Source organism: Lepeophtheirus salmonis, chromosome 11 (genome assembly GCF_016086655.4).
Source record: "Lepeophtheirus salmonis chromosome 11, UVic_Lsal_1.4, whole genome shotgun sequence".
NCBI classification, from domain to species: domain Eukaryota; kingdom Metazoa; phylum Arthropoda; class Copepoda; order Siphonostomatoida; family Caligidae; genus Lepeophtheirus; species Lepeophtheirus salmonis.
The window spans coordinates 21764249-21775261 of record NC_052141.2 but is presented as its reverse complement, the minus strand read 5'-3'; the positions used below and the strand labels follow the sequence as shown (position 1 = coordinate 21775261).

At 32.2% G+C, this 11013-nt stretch overlaps 1 long non-coding RNA gene across 6 annotated transcripts; it reads right to left on the bottom strand.

The window, feature by feature from the left end:
- Positions 1-6449: 6449 nt before the first annotated feature.
- Positions 6450-9707, bottom strand: LOC121126244 (uncharacterized). Of its 6 annotated transcripts, none has more exons than XR_011782171.1 (4): positions 8263-9707; positions 7272-8115; positions 6956-7150; positions 6450-6902 (listed from the first exon to the last, which is right to left on the bottom strand). It is a non-coding gene; the product is annotated as an uncharacterized lncRNA (long non-coding RNA). The 6 variants fall into 6 exon arrangements; XR_011782170.1 differs by having other exon boundaries at positions 6956-7354; positions 7418-8115; XR_005866865.2 differs by having other exon boundaries at positions 6956-7340; positions 7418-8115.
- Between the last annotated feature and the right edge of the window lie 1306 nt (positions 9708-11013).

Sequence of the window (11013 nt, the reverse complement as noted above, 5' to 3'; positions counted from 1 at the left end):
TCGTAAATCACGAGTAACATCATTTAATTCTTTCTGGTCAAATTCTTTATTTTTACAAGATGTGTCTTGAAAAACTTCAATGTATGGATCATTTCGTTTTTCAACATTGCCTTGATTCCTAGAGGAGATTCATATGTTGGTACCGGAATTTCATCAGAATGATAGATGGGTCTGGTTGCTGATCACAAATTTGGATACACAATATAACTTATATTTTTATTCTTAAATCCAAATGTCTTCACCAGAAAGAAATAACAATCAGAGAAATGATCTTTTGGTTCTCGCTAAACAATAGGTACACCAAACGACATCTTATTCAGTTTTCCTTTGATCCATCGACTTAAATTTATTTTACAAGTATTACGCTCTATGCAAGGTGCCCACGACTTATCTTGATGACCTATTGGCATTTTAAAATTGGCCAAGTAAGTATGCTTTGTTAAATAATTTATATTCCTCCTCTGACCTATAACTACCACATATAGCAAAAGAAGTTTGGATCATTTGAGCACGTACGTATAGAAGTATTAGTTGAAGACATTTGCACAACTAAAATGGAACTATTCTGATCTTATGAAAACGATGAATACTTAGAGCTTAGACACTTCTAGATCATTTTGAAGTTTTGATCAAGATTTTAAATTATCTGTACTTTCAATATTTAAAATATTAGGATGGAAACATGTATTTCTAAATCTTCCTGAGGAAAAAATAGTACATTTAATGACAAAGTATTAATAATTATTCGGTTTTCGAATTTGCAATACGGTATTGTTTTTAATATATCTTAGGTCATATGAAAGATCAATTCCACCTAATAGTGCCAAAAATGATTGCATTAAGGATTTATACAAAAAATATTACGTAGACACGCTTAGGACTTATCTAAAAAATAAAATTATTATATATGCTACTGTTAATTAATCAATAGTCGTTAAAGAGTACTCTTGCAAGTTATAAAAATATCAACTCATCTTTTATCTCAAACATTTATTAGTAATTTATAAAATATGTATGCTGAATTGGTTAATGTCAAGTCATACATCCTCTTCGAGACACTACAATTATAATTGAATAAAATAAAAGGCTTGATATGACATATGAAATTTTTTTCTATATCTTTGTTCCTAATATTATATTTATAGAAGTTGTTTCTTCATATTAATAAGTCTCACTATTATGAAATAACATACAGGACGTCCCTGCATAACGTGGGGTATGGAATTATTCTGACTCCATGTATAGTGCGGTATATCCCTCTTATATCGTGTTTTTTATTATGGCAATAGATTATAAAAATTCAGCGATCTGAGTTCAATTCGGGGCTGTACTTTGTTTCGTTTTTTCGCAATCAAAATTTTTGAAAAAAACCGATGTTCCATTTCAAAATTCTACGATTTACAGTCATCCGTGATAGTTTAGTTGAGAGAGCTTTTGCTTGAAGATCCGACATATCTTAATTGCTCCCCATGAATTATTTTTAGACGTCAATGGGCTGGTTTTTAAGTGTCCATAGTGTATACTCTGTGTAGTATATATTTAATTGTTTTTCGTCAGCTTTTATGATATCGTGTTTAATTGACCTTTGGTTATTTCAGATTAATTAAACCCCATGTCATTTAAGCTTCATTTTTTCATTTTATCAAAATTTGTAATTTTTTTTTTTTTTTTGTGGTGTATAAACCATTTTTGTTTTTTCAATATATATTTTGGTTCCTGTGTTACAGGGTGTATTCTCAACTGGTTTATTTATTTTTGTGTGTTTTTTTTGGCCTATTTTCCCCTTTTGACTGACCTGTTATTTTTTTCTAATTTTTGGGAGTTTTTTTATAGTGTTAATTTTAGTATCATCTGCATTATTTCATTTTCGTTCGATCCTATTTGTGAACGCACTGTTGTTATCGCAGTTTACTTTGTTTTCTTGTTTATTGTCCCAATCCCAACAACTCCCACCCATCCCCCCTCTTGGTTTTGGGTTACTTTCAAAATGGCGAATAATAATATCAATCCCTCAACTATAAACTTCCACAGCCTACGATGCCTTGTGTGTTTTGACACATTTCAAGACTACTCAGACACCAAAAATCGAGTAAAATTAGCGCACCACATAAATTATAATAATTTCTTGGTGGGTGAAAGAGTACTTCTTGACATTGTCGGGCCCCAGACTGTTATAGGAAGTTGCAGTAACGGATTTGCTCTGCATACGATCGCAAAGCTAAAATCGATATCCTCCCAAGACGTTCAAATTCATATGACAACTAGCTATACTGTTCTTAACGTGTAGTCAGTGGCTAAAAATCAGATGTATGCCCTCTTAGAAAGATAAAGTGGAGTTTTTGAGAAAAACGCTCACTTGCGCGATCACTTTGCTTCCACTAAGTGAGACATCGCCCAATGTCAGTAGCTCGTGTTTGGTTGATGTTGTAAAGGTGAAGTATAATGGCAAACCTCAGCTCCTCTGATTCATCAATAGTTGAAGTCAACTCTGCCTCGCATGATGATTCATCTTATCTTAATAAAGCAACCTTGACAGGGACATTGTTGCAGCCTGGACATGTGACCCCGAGGTTAGATCCAACCCACAACTGACATAATAGTATGTCGTACCACGATACCCATTGAAGTCCTGACGCCCTCTTCAACCAAATCTCCAATGTCTGAACCCGACCCAATCTTACAAGCTCTGAGGGTAGCCTCAGAAGTAGATACCCCCATAGACAAGATTACCAATTATTGAGTTTAGTGCAGAGTCAGGCAGTAAGCAGGGGTCGCAGGAATGCACCTCTCGACAATAGTTTTTCGTCTACTTATGAAAGCCCCACTAGTGATAGGGACAACAGTAGGGATCAACTGTAAGCCCTATAAATGTGGGGTTGCCTCTGTCTCTGTAGGGCAGGAGTGCTGTTCACAACATGGGGCTGGGGGAGACCTGTAATTGTCTGTGGATTAAGTACAGCCCAGTTGAAGCCAATAAATATGATGTTTAAGGTGCAGCTGCTTTGGCTATGGATGATTTAAATAAGTCTAAATTAACTTGGTTCCAGAATGACATCGCAGTTGGAGACTAACTGGCATATGGGTTGTCTGCTAGATGTAGAATGGAACCATGTTTAAGACACTCCTTAGAGCGGTCGATATCAAATTTCGTAGGAATTTGAGGAATTGGTGTAGTCTGTTCCATGATACCCCAAAGGATTTCTGGCACAACCCAATGAAATTTAGGGATTTTGTGTTATGGAGCTAGATACCCAGTTCCTCTGATTCCATAATCAAAAGGTGGACAAGCTCAAATCATCAAATACATTAAGATAAAGAGCTTGAAGTCTTGCAATCCTGGAGCGTTCAAAGATATACAAGTAAGGGTCTGAGGTCGGATCATGAGGGAGGGATTACAAGTAGTTGATTGGATACAAGCAAGACTTTATTCGAATTCATATACCTGAGACCTCAGTTTAACTGATCAGGATATGGCTGTGAATGACTTTCTCACGAAGTAATTCTTCAAAATTTCAAAGACAAATTTTATTTATTCGATAGAAATCCTGAGTGGCTATATTTAGAAAAAAAGAAGGTATTTACGGTCATGAGCATTAATTTAACCCTAATCTGGGGTTCAGTCATAAACCCCGATATTATAGCCCTTAGTAATTACCGGTCCAGTCTATACATCATAGACACTTCCATTTTTTTGGAACAAGTCTTGGAGTCTTCTCTAAAGGATGCAAGTAAGATTTGGACTGAATAAGGTAAGGCAAATAACCTAAGAGGAGTCATTGACAAGCTTTTTTCATTTGGTGAGGGAAACCCTACCATTGCCCGCCGGGAAATCCCTATAACTTTATAAGGCTATATATATGAATAGAATATTGTATATCTCCAAACACTTATGCTGATAACTCTTCCTCGAAAACCTCAACGTGTTCAATCATTTATAAAGATATCGTAGATATAATCATATATTGACGTTGTAGGATGTAAATTAGGAAAACTCGTGTACTAATGATCCTGTAATAAATCCAGCAACATAGATTATGATAACCCTCCTTGATGAATTTTAAGGTCAGAAAGGCCCATCCGGATTAATGAGGGATCAGATTGGTATTTTTCATCTTCCTCTCATTAAAGTGCTTTCCTAAGGAGGGTAATATCTTCCACCCCTATATGCAAATACACTTCCTATCTCGGATTAAATTTGATATCTTGAATTCCATATGACGACAATGAACTAGATACTTATCCACTTCGTGATTAGGGGAAGAAATAAGGACTCCCAAAGGTTTACTCATGTTCAGGAACTGATTTCTTTACTTTTTACAGTCACACACATGTAATGAATAACATTATTAAAAGTCTTAAGGATGAGAACTATAATAAAAAATATCCTTTTAATAACTAACTGAAAAGGTGAGCTTCAGAGGTTCCGTAGATAGTTATCATCCATATAGTATAGTAATTCATGGTTAGAATGACAGATATGCCAATGAGCTCTACTCAAATTATATATAAAAGAACTAGAAGAGTAACGCGTCTGCCGAATGAACAGTCGCAGAAACAAAAAAGAAGAAGAAATGATCTAACCGAATGAAATAGTAAAGTATCGACATTTATAGATTATTTATTTTTATTTTTTGTTATAATTTTTGAAATTGTGGTCCTATAAACCAAGGACTACTAGAACAAAAGGACAAGAGAGGAAAAAAATCAGCAGACAGCTGCAGTCCCATTTTCATGTTTTATTCTTGTGAAGTTATATTTTACTGATGGAATTGTGTATGTTTTTTGGACCTTGGAAACTCGTATATTGTTGTTCTTAGCCTAAAATGCTGGAGAAGATTACACGTACGAAGACTGGAAAGCTTGTTTATTATCTAAAACAATCCATCAGGCCAAATTCTTGGACCCTATCAGTATCTTGCCCCAAAAAATACAATAAGATCCATTTCACTATCTCAAAACTCAATGTCAATAATTTCAAAGATACCTACCATCACTGCATGTGATTTTAATATGAAGCTGCAATTAAGTACAGATTTTCAACTCCCTATGTAAATTATCATCCTCGCACTAATAAGGTACTGAAGTCAATGTTGTCTTCTTATGGTTTTTACGATGTCTAAGGAGATCAATTTGAGACAAATATCCTCGTGCATTTACTTATTCTTAATCAAGAGAATTTTTGGCCATCAGAAAGGCTTTATGAAAAACAGGAAGATTTCAGATAAATCACGCAACATTCAATGTACGATAGAATCGTTGGGTTCGAATAATATGTTCGGTGCTATTCTTGCAACTGATTTCAGTAAGACGTTTGATTCTATTTATCATCCACAAATCCTTCATTCTGTCAAACAATTACTGCCAACTCGTTTTTTTAACCCAGTGAGGGCACTGTGATTAAATAGGACCTCTACAATCACCTTGGATGGTCTTGAATGTGCTCCCCCTCTCACGGCGAAAAATGTAAGGAATCTCCGACTAATATATTACATGCAGAAGAAATATTTCATACATTCATTGATCTATTATATCTTTTCTCTCAGTCAACTCATTCATCTCATGAAATCTGGAGATATAACATTGGAGTACATTTGCTGCTATAAATTACAACAAGATCACCTGGAACACCTTTTTGCTGCAATTAGGCAGATAAATGGTTGGTGCTCAACAATTTCGTTTTGCATTCAGGTAATAATAAATGTGGTATTATCTACTAGTATATAAACCATATTTTTAATTTGTATCATTTTTTAGAAAGATTTTATGCCAGGCTGGAAAGGTGATAATACATAATATAAACATCAACTGTGTACATCAAGATGATACCTTGTTATTGTTAATTTTCTAATTTATAACAAACACCACCAAATAGTTTTTCTTATGAACAAAAAGACGTTAATGAAACACATTTTGTGAAGATGAAGAGGAAGATAAAGTTAGCAAGTCACTTCATCTTAAAGGATGTTTATTGTGTGACAGTAGATTTTGTGTCGCCACAATTTTATATATTGCAGGGTATTGTGTCTTCATACTACAAAAAAATATGGAATGTGGAATTTGTAAGGCTCCAATGTTTAACAGTGAGAATGATTCTTGCACTAATTCAAATTTAATATCGTATAAGGATTATTGCCCAGACAATCCAAAGAAAGGCCGAATAGTACCGTCTGGCTCGATGTGCCATCTTTTCTTCCTTTACGTGAGGATATTTAGGACATACAATGGCTCACTTTCTAGCATTGATGTCCACAAAAAACTCATAATTCAATTCCTAACGAATATCGATATGAATAAAATATTCGGAAAATTATCGACACATGCCCAGCAAACTTCAAAAGTTTCAGGGAACACTGAATTGAATATGGAAGGCACGCCTTTCGATGCGTGCAATTATTTATATCAGAGTTGAAAACAAATAATTTACTCAATGAAAAGTAACTAATTACATCTTAGACATCATATTCCTATATAAAATTGCCCAAAATAATTTTTCAAATAAAAAAATTATTTATTTCATTATGAAGGACTTCATTTATTTTATATAAATGTCTCATTATACATACATATATGTAGAAGGCGGAACATGGAGCCAATCCACAATTCAATAGAAATTCAGCACATTTTTTTTCTCTTGGGTTCGAATTGATTTTACGAAAAAATTGATAAGATACAAGAAACGTCTCTGAAGATAGACCACCTCTGTGTTCCTCGCAGCATTTAATCCATTCAGCAATGTTAATTAAAAAATGGATTTGCTCTCTTTGATTATCAGATTTGGGTTTTATAGAAGCATCCCTCTTTCGGATATGTATAGAGTTATAATTAATGTCGACACAGTTCTGAGAACGTTTCAGCATATAAACAAATTGAGCTGTTTTTTTCAAATTTATAAATTTTTCATCCTGTGAAGCATAATGATTAAGGGGGTTAAGAGTAGATTCTTCGCAAAACTTACTGACAAATCCACATTTGTCCTTTCGATCGGTTCAGTGGAAATAACTGTATGATTTAGCGTGTAAACTATTTTCAGTACATGATCAAGTTCCATATTGTAGATTTGTTTTACATTTCCATAATCAGCTTTAAGTATCCTATTTTTATCTTCAAAGGAAGGTTAAGTAAACTGACCAAAGATTCTCAAGTTGTTTTACTAATTTTAAAGATGTGTACAGAATCAAAGGGCAGAAATATTTTTTGTTCCAATAATAAAAAAGGGTCGATAATGTATGAGGGAGCAGTTCCATTTACAAGTTAATAAGCATAGAACTTACCATTTGCTGCATCAACATCACAATTGTTACAACTGGTTCAAAACCAACTTTTGTAACTACTTTTAGAACCTTCATTTAATTTTCTTTAATAATAAATGAAGTAATGCAATTGATAGCCACTACATCATTTCAATTTCCAAGAATACCTTTAATCATGAAGCAGCGCAAACTTTTAAAGTAATTTCTACCAGGTTCACATCCAAAAAAATTGCCCTAACTGAATTCTATTCGCTACGATGAATAAACTTCGTCAATTTTTATTAATACATACTTATATTCTTCATTGAATGATCCATGTCTTGATTTGAGATAGTAAATTGTAGAATTTGCAATTCCTCCACGAAAAGAGAAAACCCTTGTTAATCATTTAATGTGGGTTACTGATTGTCAGAAAATCTATCCAGACTCCTTAATTTGTTTGTATAAAGCAGGGCTTGTATTATGCCGCAGCGTTGAAAATCCTAATAATGTTGCTGAGTATCTTTGCCTGCTCACACTTAAAGAGAATAAATGGAGTTGTTCAATAATGAATCCAAGATTATTGAGGAAATGCGATTCTTGCTCATTAAAATAGTCATCCAAAAGTTTAACCATTGGCGAAAATCGAGTAAGAAAAATCTTTTTTCCACTTTCCAGCCCTATAAAATGGTAGAAAACAATATTGTCTTTAGATAGAGAAAAATAACTAGTATATTCTTCATTTGATATTTCATGAATGCCTCCCAGAAAGCATGATTTATCCAGCTTCTCCTTAATATTCATGATTTTTGTGATAACGTCTTCTTTTAAAAATTAGCGAATTCGATTATTAAGACGACTTTTATCTCGTTCGGATCTGTAAAAACTAAATATCAATGGTAATCATATTTGTGAAGTTTCTGAAAATTTCAACGAATCTTATTAAGTCTTAGTATGTATTATATTACTATTTGTCTTTTTAATGTACATAAAATAAAATGAAAAATTGTTTAAATACTTCCAAAGACATTACCTATTAGTTGAAGAAGCTAATTTAGTAGGTTTTTCAGAAACTTTCTGGAACCCTGGAACATCGGAAAATATTGTTGGGACAGCATCTGCATTGAGTCTTCTTTTTTGGATAAGTCTACGTCTTTGACTTCGAAAAAATCTGTTCTTTCACTTATAAAATTTTCTCCAAAAAATGCATACTACAAATTCTTGAATAATGGTTTGGCTCCTTATTTTGGCTTTTGTAAATACTATAATCAATTGCTTCAGAAATCTATGATCTTTAGGAAATTTATGTAGAGAATGACTTTTTCTCTTTGAATCCTTGAGTTTATTTTTCTTTGACTTGGGAAAAACAGTCCGGCAGCCGGGACAACAGAAAATTATTCTATCTGAAATAAGAAAGTATGAGTTATAAATATATAATATATTCATGATCCTTATGATACAGCTCCACAGTTCTTATTGATATGAAAAAAAAAAAAAAAAATCTAAGCACTTTATTTAAATTTATATTCACCATAGTTTGATAAAAACAAATATGAAATTATTTACTGTATTAGTAAAAAAATATATCTTATGTAAATTTGATAGTTTCTAATTTTCCTGTACGTACTTTTAAGGTGATGTTCTAGTTTGAACGTATTCAGGACTATATTTTCATAATTATCATGCAAAAAACCTTGAATTTTCTTTGTAAATCCATACCACTATTATCAGCAATCCAGGATTTGGTATCAATAGTCAATAATTATAATGTATTTTAAACTTCATCACAATCCAACTTTACACGTTTCTAAAAAACTTATTAAATACGTTGTACGTGTGAGTAGTTACAGGTTACTTATTTTTATATGATCAAGAATTCTGATATGCTTCCTCCTCAAGAATGAAATAATAATGATGACAGCTTCTATTACTAGTTCCTTGTAATAAGGATTGCCAAATGCAAAAAGCCATTCCCGCTTTAAAGGACATATAATATTCATATCTGATGATAATTGACCATGGACATCTCAAGCCATCTGGACAACATACAGATGAATAAAAAAGTAGCGAAAGATAATATATATATTTATAGCTTTAGGATTCAAATCGTGACTGTTATGTTTAAGGTGATGAAATGAAAGTGTTGTACCCCTGGATGCCGTCGAGGTTATGACAGCACCCCAAAGAATCCAAAGATCTTATATAATTTTTATACTCAAGATTGTGATATCTACCATTCTTTTGATGTTTGAAGCTTACTTCAACAATTTTACAAAAAAATTACAATTGATAATTCAACAAACTTCTTGTAATTTTGATATTCTAAAAGATCTTCCATTGACATATCCTCCTATTCTCCAGACTCCTCTATGAAGTTCTTGCATTTATTTAACTTAGAGTCAGCCTCACTAAGTCCATATATAAACATAATTTAGCCTGCATACATATGTATTGATCTGTAATTGGGATTCTTGTAACCACAATGAGTATTTATTTCAATAAAAAGTTAATAATAAAACATAAATATGATAACAAAAATACAAAACGTAAATATCCAACTAAATCAATAAAAGATGTATAAGTGTTTTTGAGAAATATTCAAGTAAATTTTTTATTGAAAAAAGGTTATAAAAAAATAAATTGTATTTTTTAAAAGTCGCATATGAAGTTTCCTATCGATAAAACACCGGATATATCCGTAGATCAAGAGCTTTTTTTTGCATATCAAATTATCGGGCCCATCTAATCATATCTTCGAAAGTAAAATGCTAAACGATAATCAAAGTGAAAATTTTCATTGAAAATAATTTTGTCCATCAGAAAAGAAATTTTCCCTTCAAAAATAAAAAAAACAGTGTATTGTAAGTCGGATTATTATTGACTTTTTTTAAGTATTTTGATTCTTATTTGGCTTATTTCAATCTGTTGTATGTAAAATACCTATCCGAATTATATTGAAAAGTAGTTAGCTTTTAGTTGAACCAATTTAATAATTCAAACTTAACCATCCAGCTCTTATTCAATATTTGTGGGATTAAATGCTACAAACTTTAAAAATAGATTCTTTTTAAGTAACTAAAAATTAGGCATATCTACGGAATAATATAGATGAAGATATCATAAATCTTATAAGATTAAATTAATTGAACTATAACAACAAGAAAGTATAAGCATTTCTTTTTAATCTGTGTTTAAAGTTATGCATTAATCGAGATCTTTCATTCTAAGATTAGTTTCTTAACAGCTAATAAATATTCCTTTAGAATAGCTCAACCTCATTTTGTTTGTATTCAAGAATTTTTTAAAAACCAGAAAAATCTTTTTTTAAGATATATATATACTTAGATGCACTAAAGATTACCTTTTAGTTGCAATATTATTTATCAAATTATCAGATCACGTTATTAATTGATTACACATAAATATTTGATGAATATGTTAAATCATCAATTCATTAAAGAACGAGCATTACTAGACTCGGGGTACAATGCATCATTGATAAAAAGAAATGTTGCCTTAAAATTGAAATGGAAGGGAAATCCTGGGTCTTACATATGAACGTAGCAGGTGGTCAATATTTTGCGTCAACAGAAGTGAATGTGTCGTTTCAGCTTATGCGCATAGATCACAGGCTTATTACTGAATCCTTAACTGCTACGACAATTGCCAAAATAGAAGAGCCGCTCCAACCTTTTTATTTAATCCCAAAGATCATAATCATCTTAAAGATATCCAATTTACATAAATATATCTGGTTAGGTGGGAAAGGCAATTCCACGTTCTT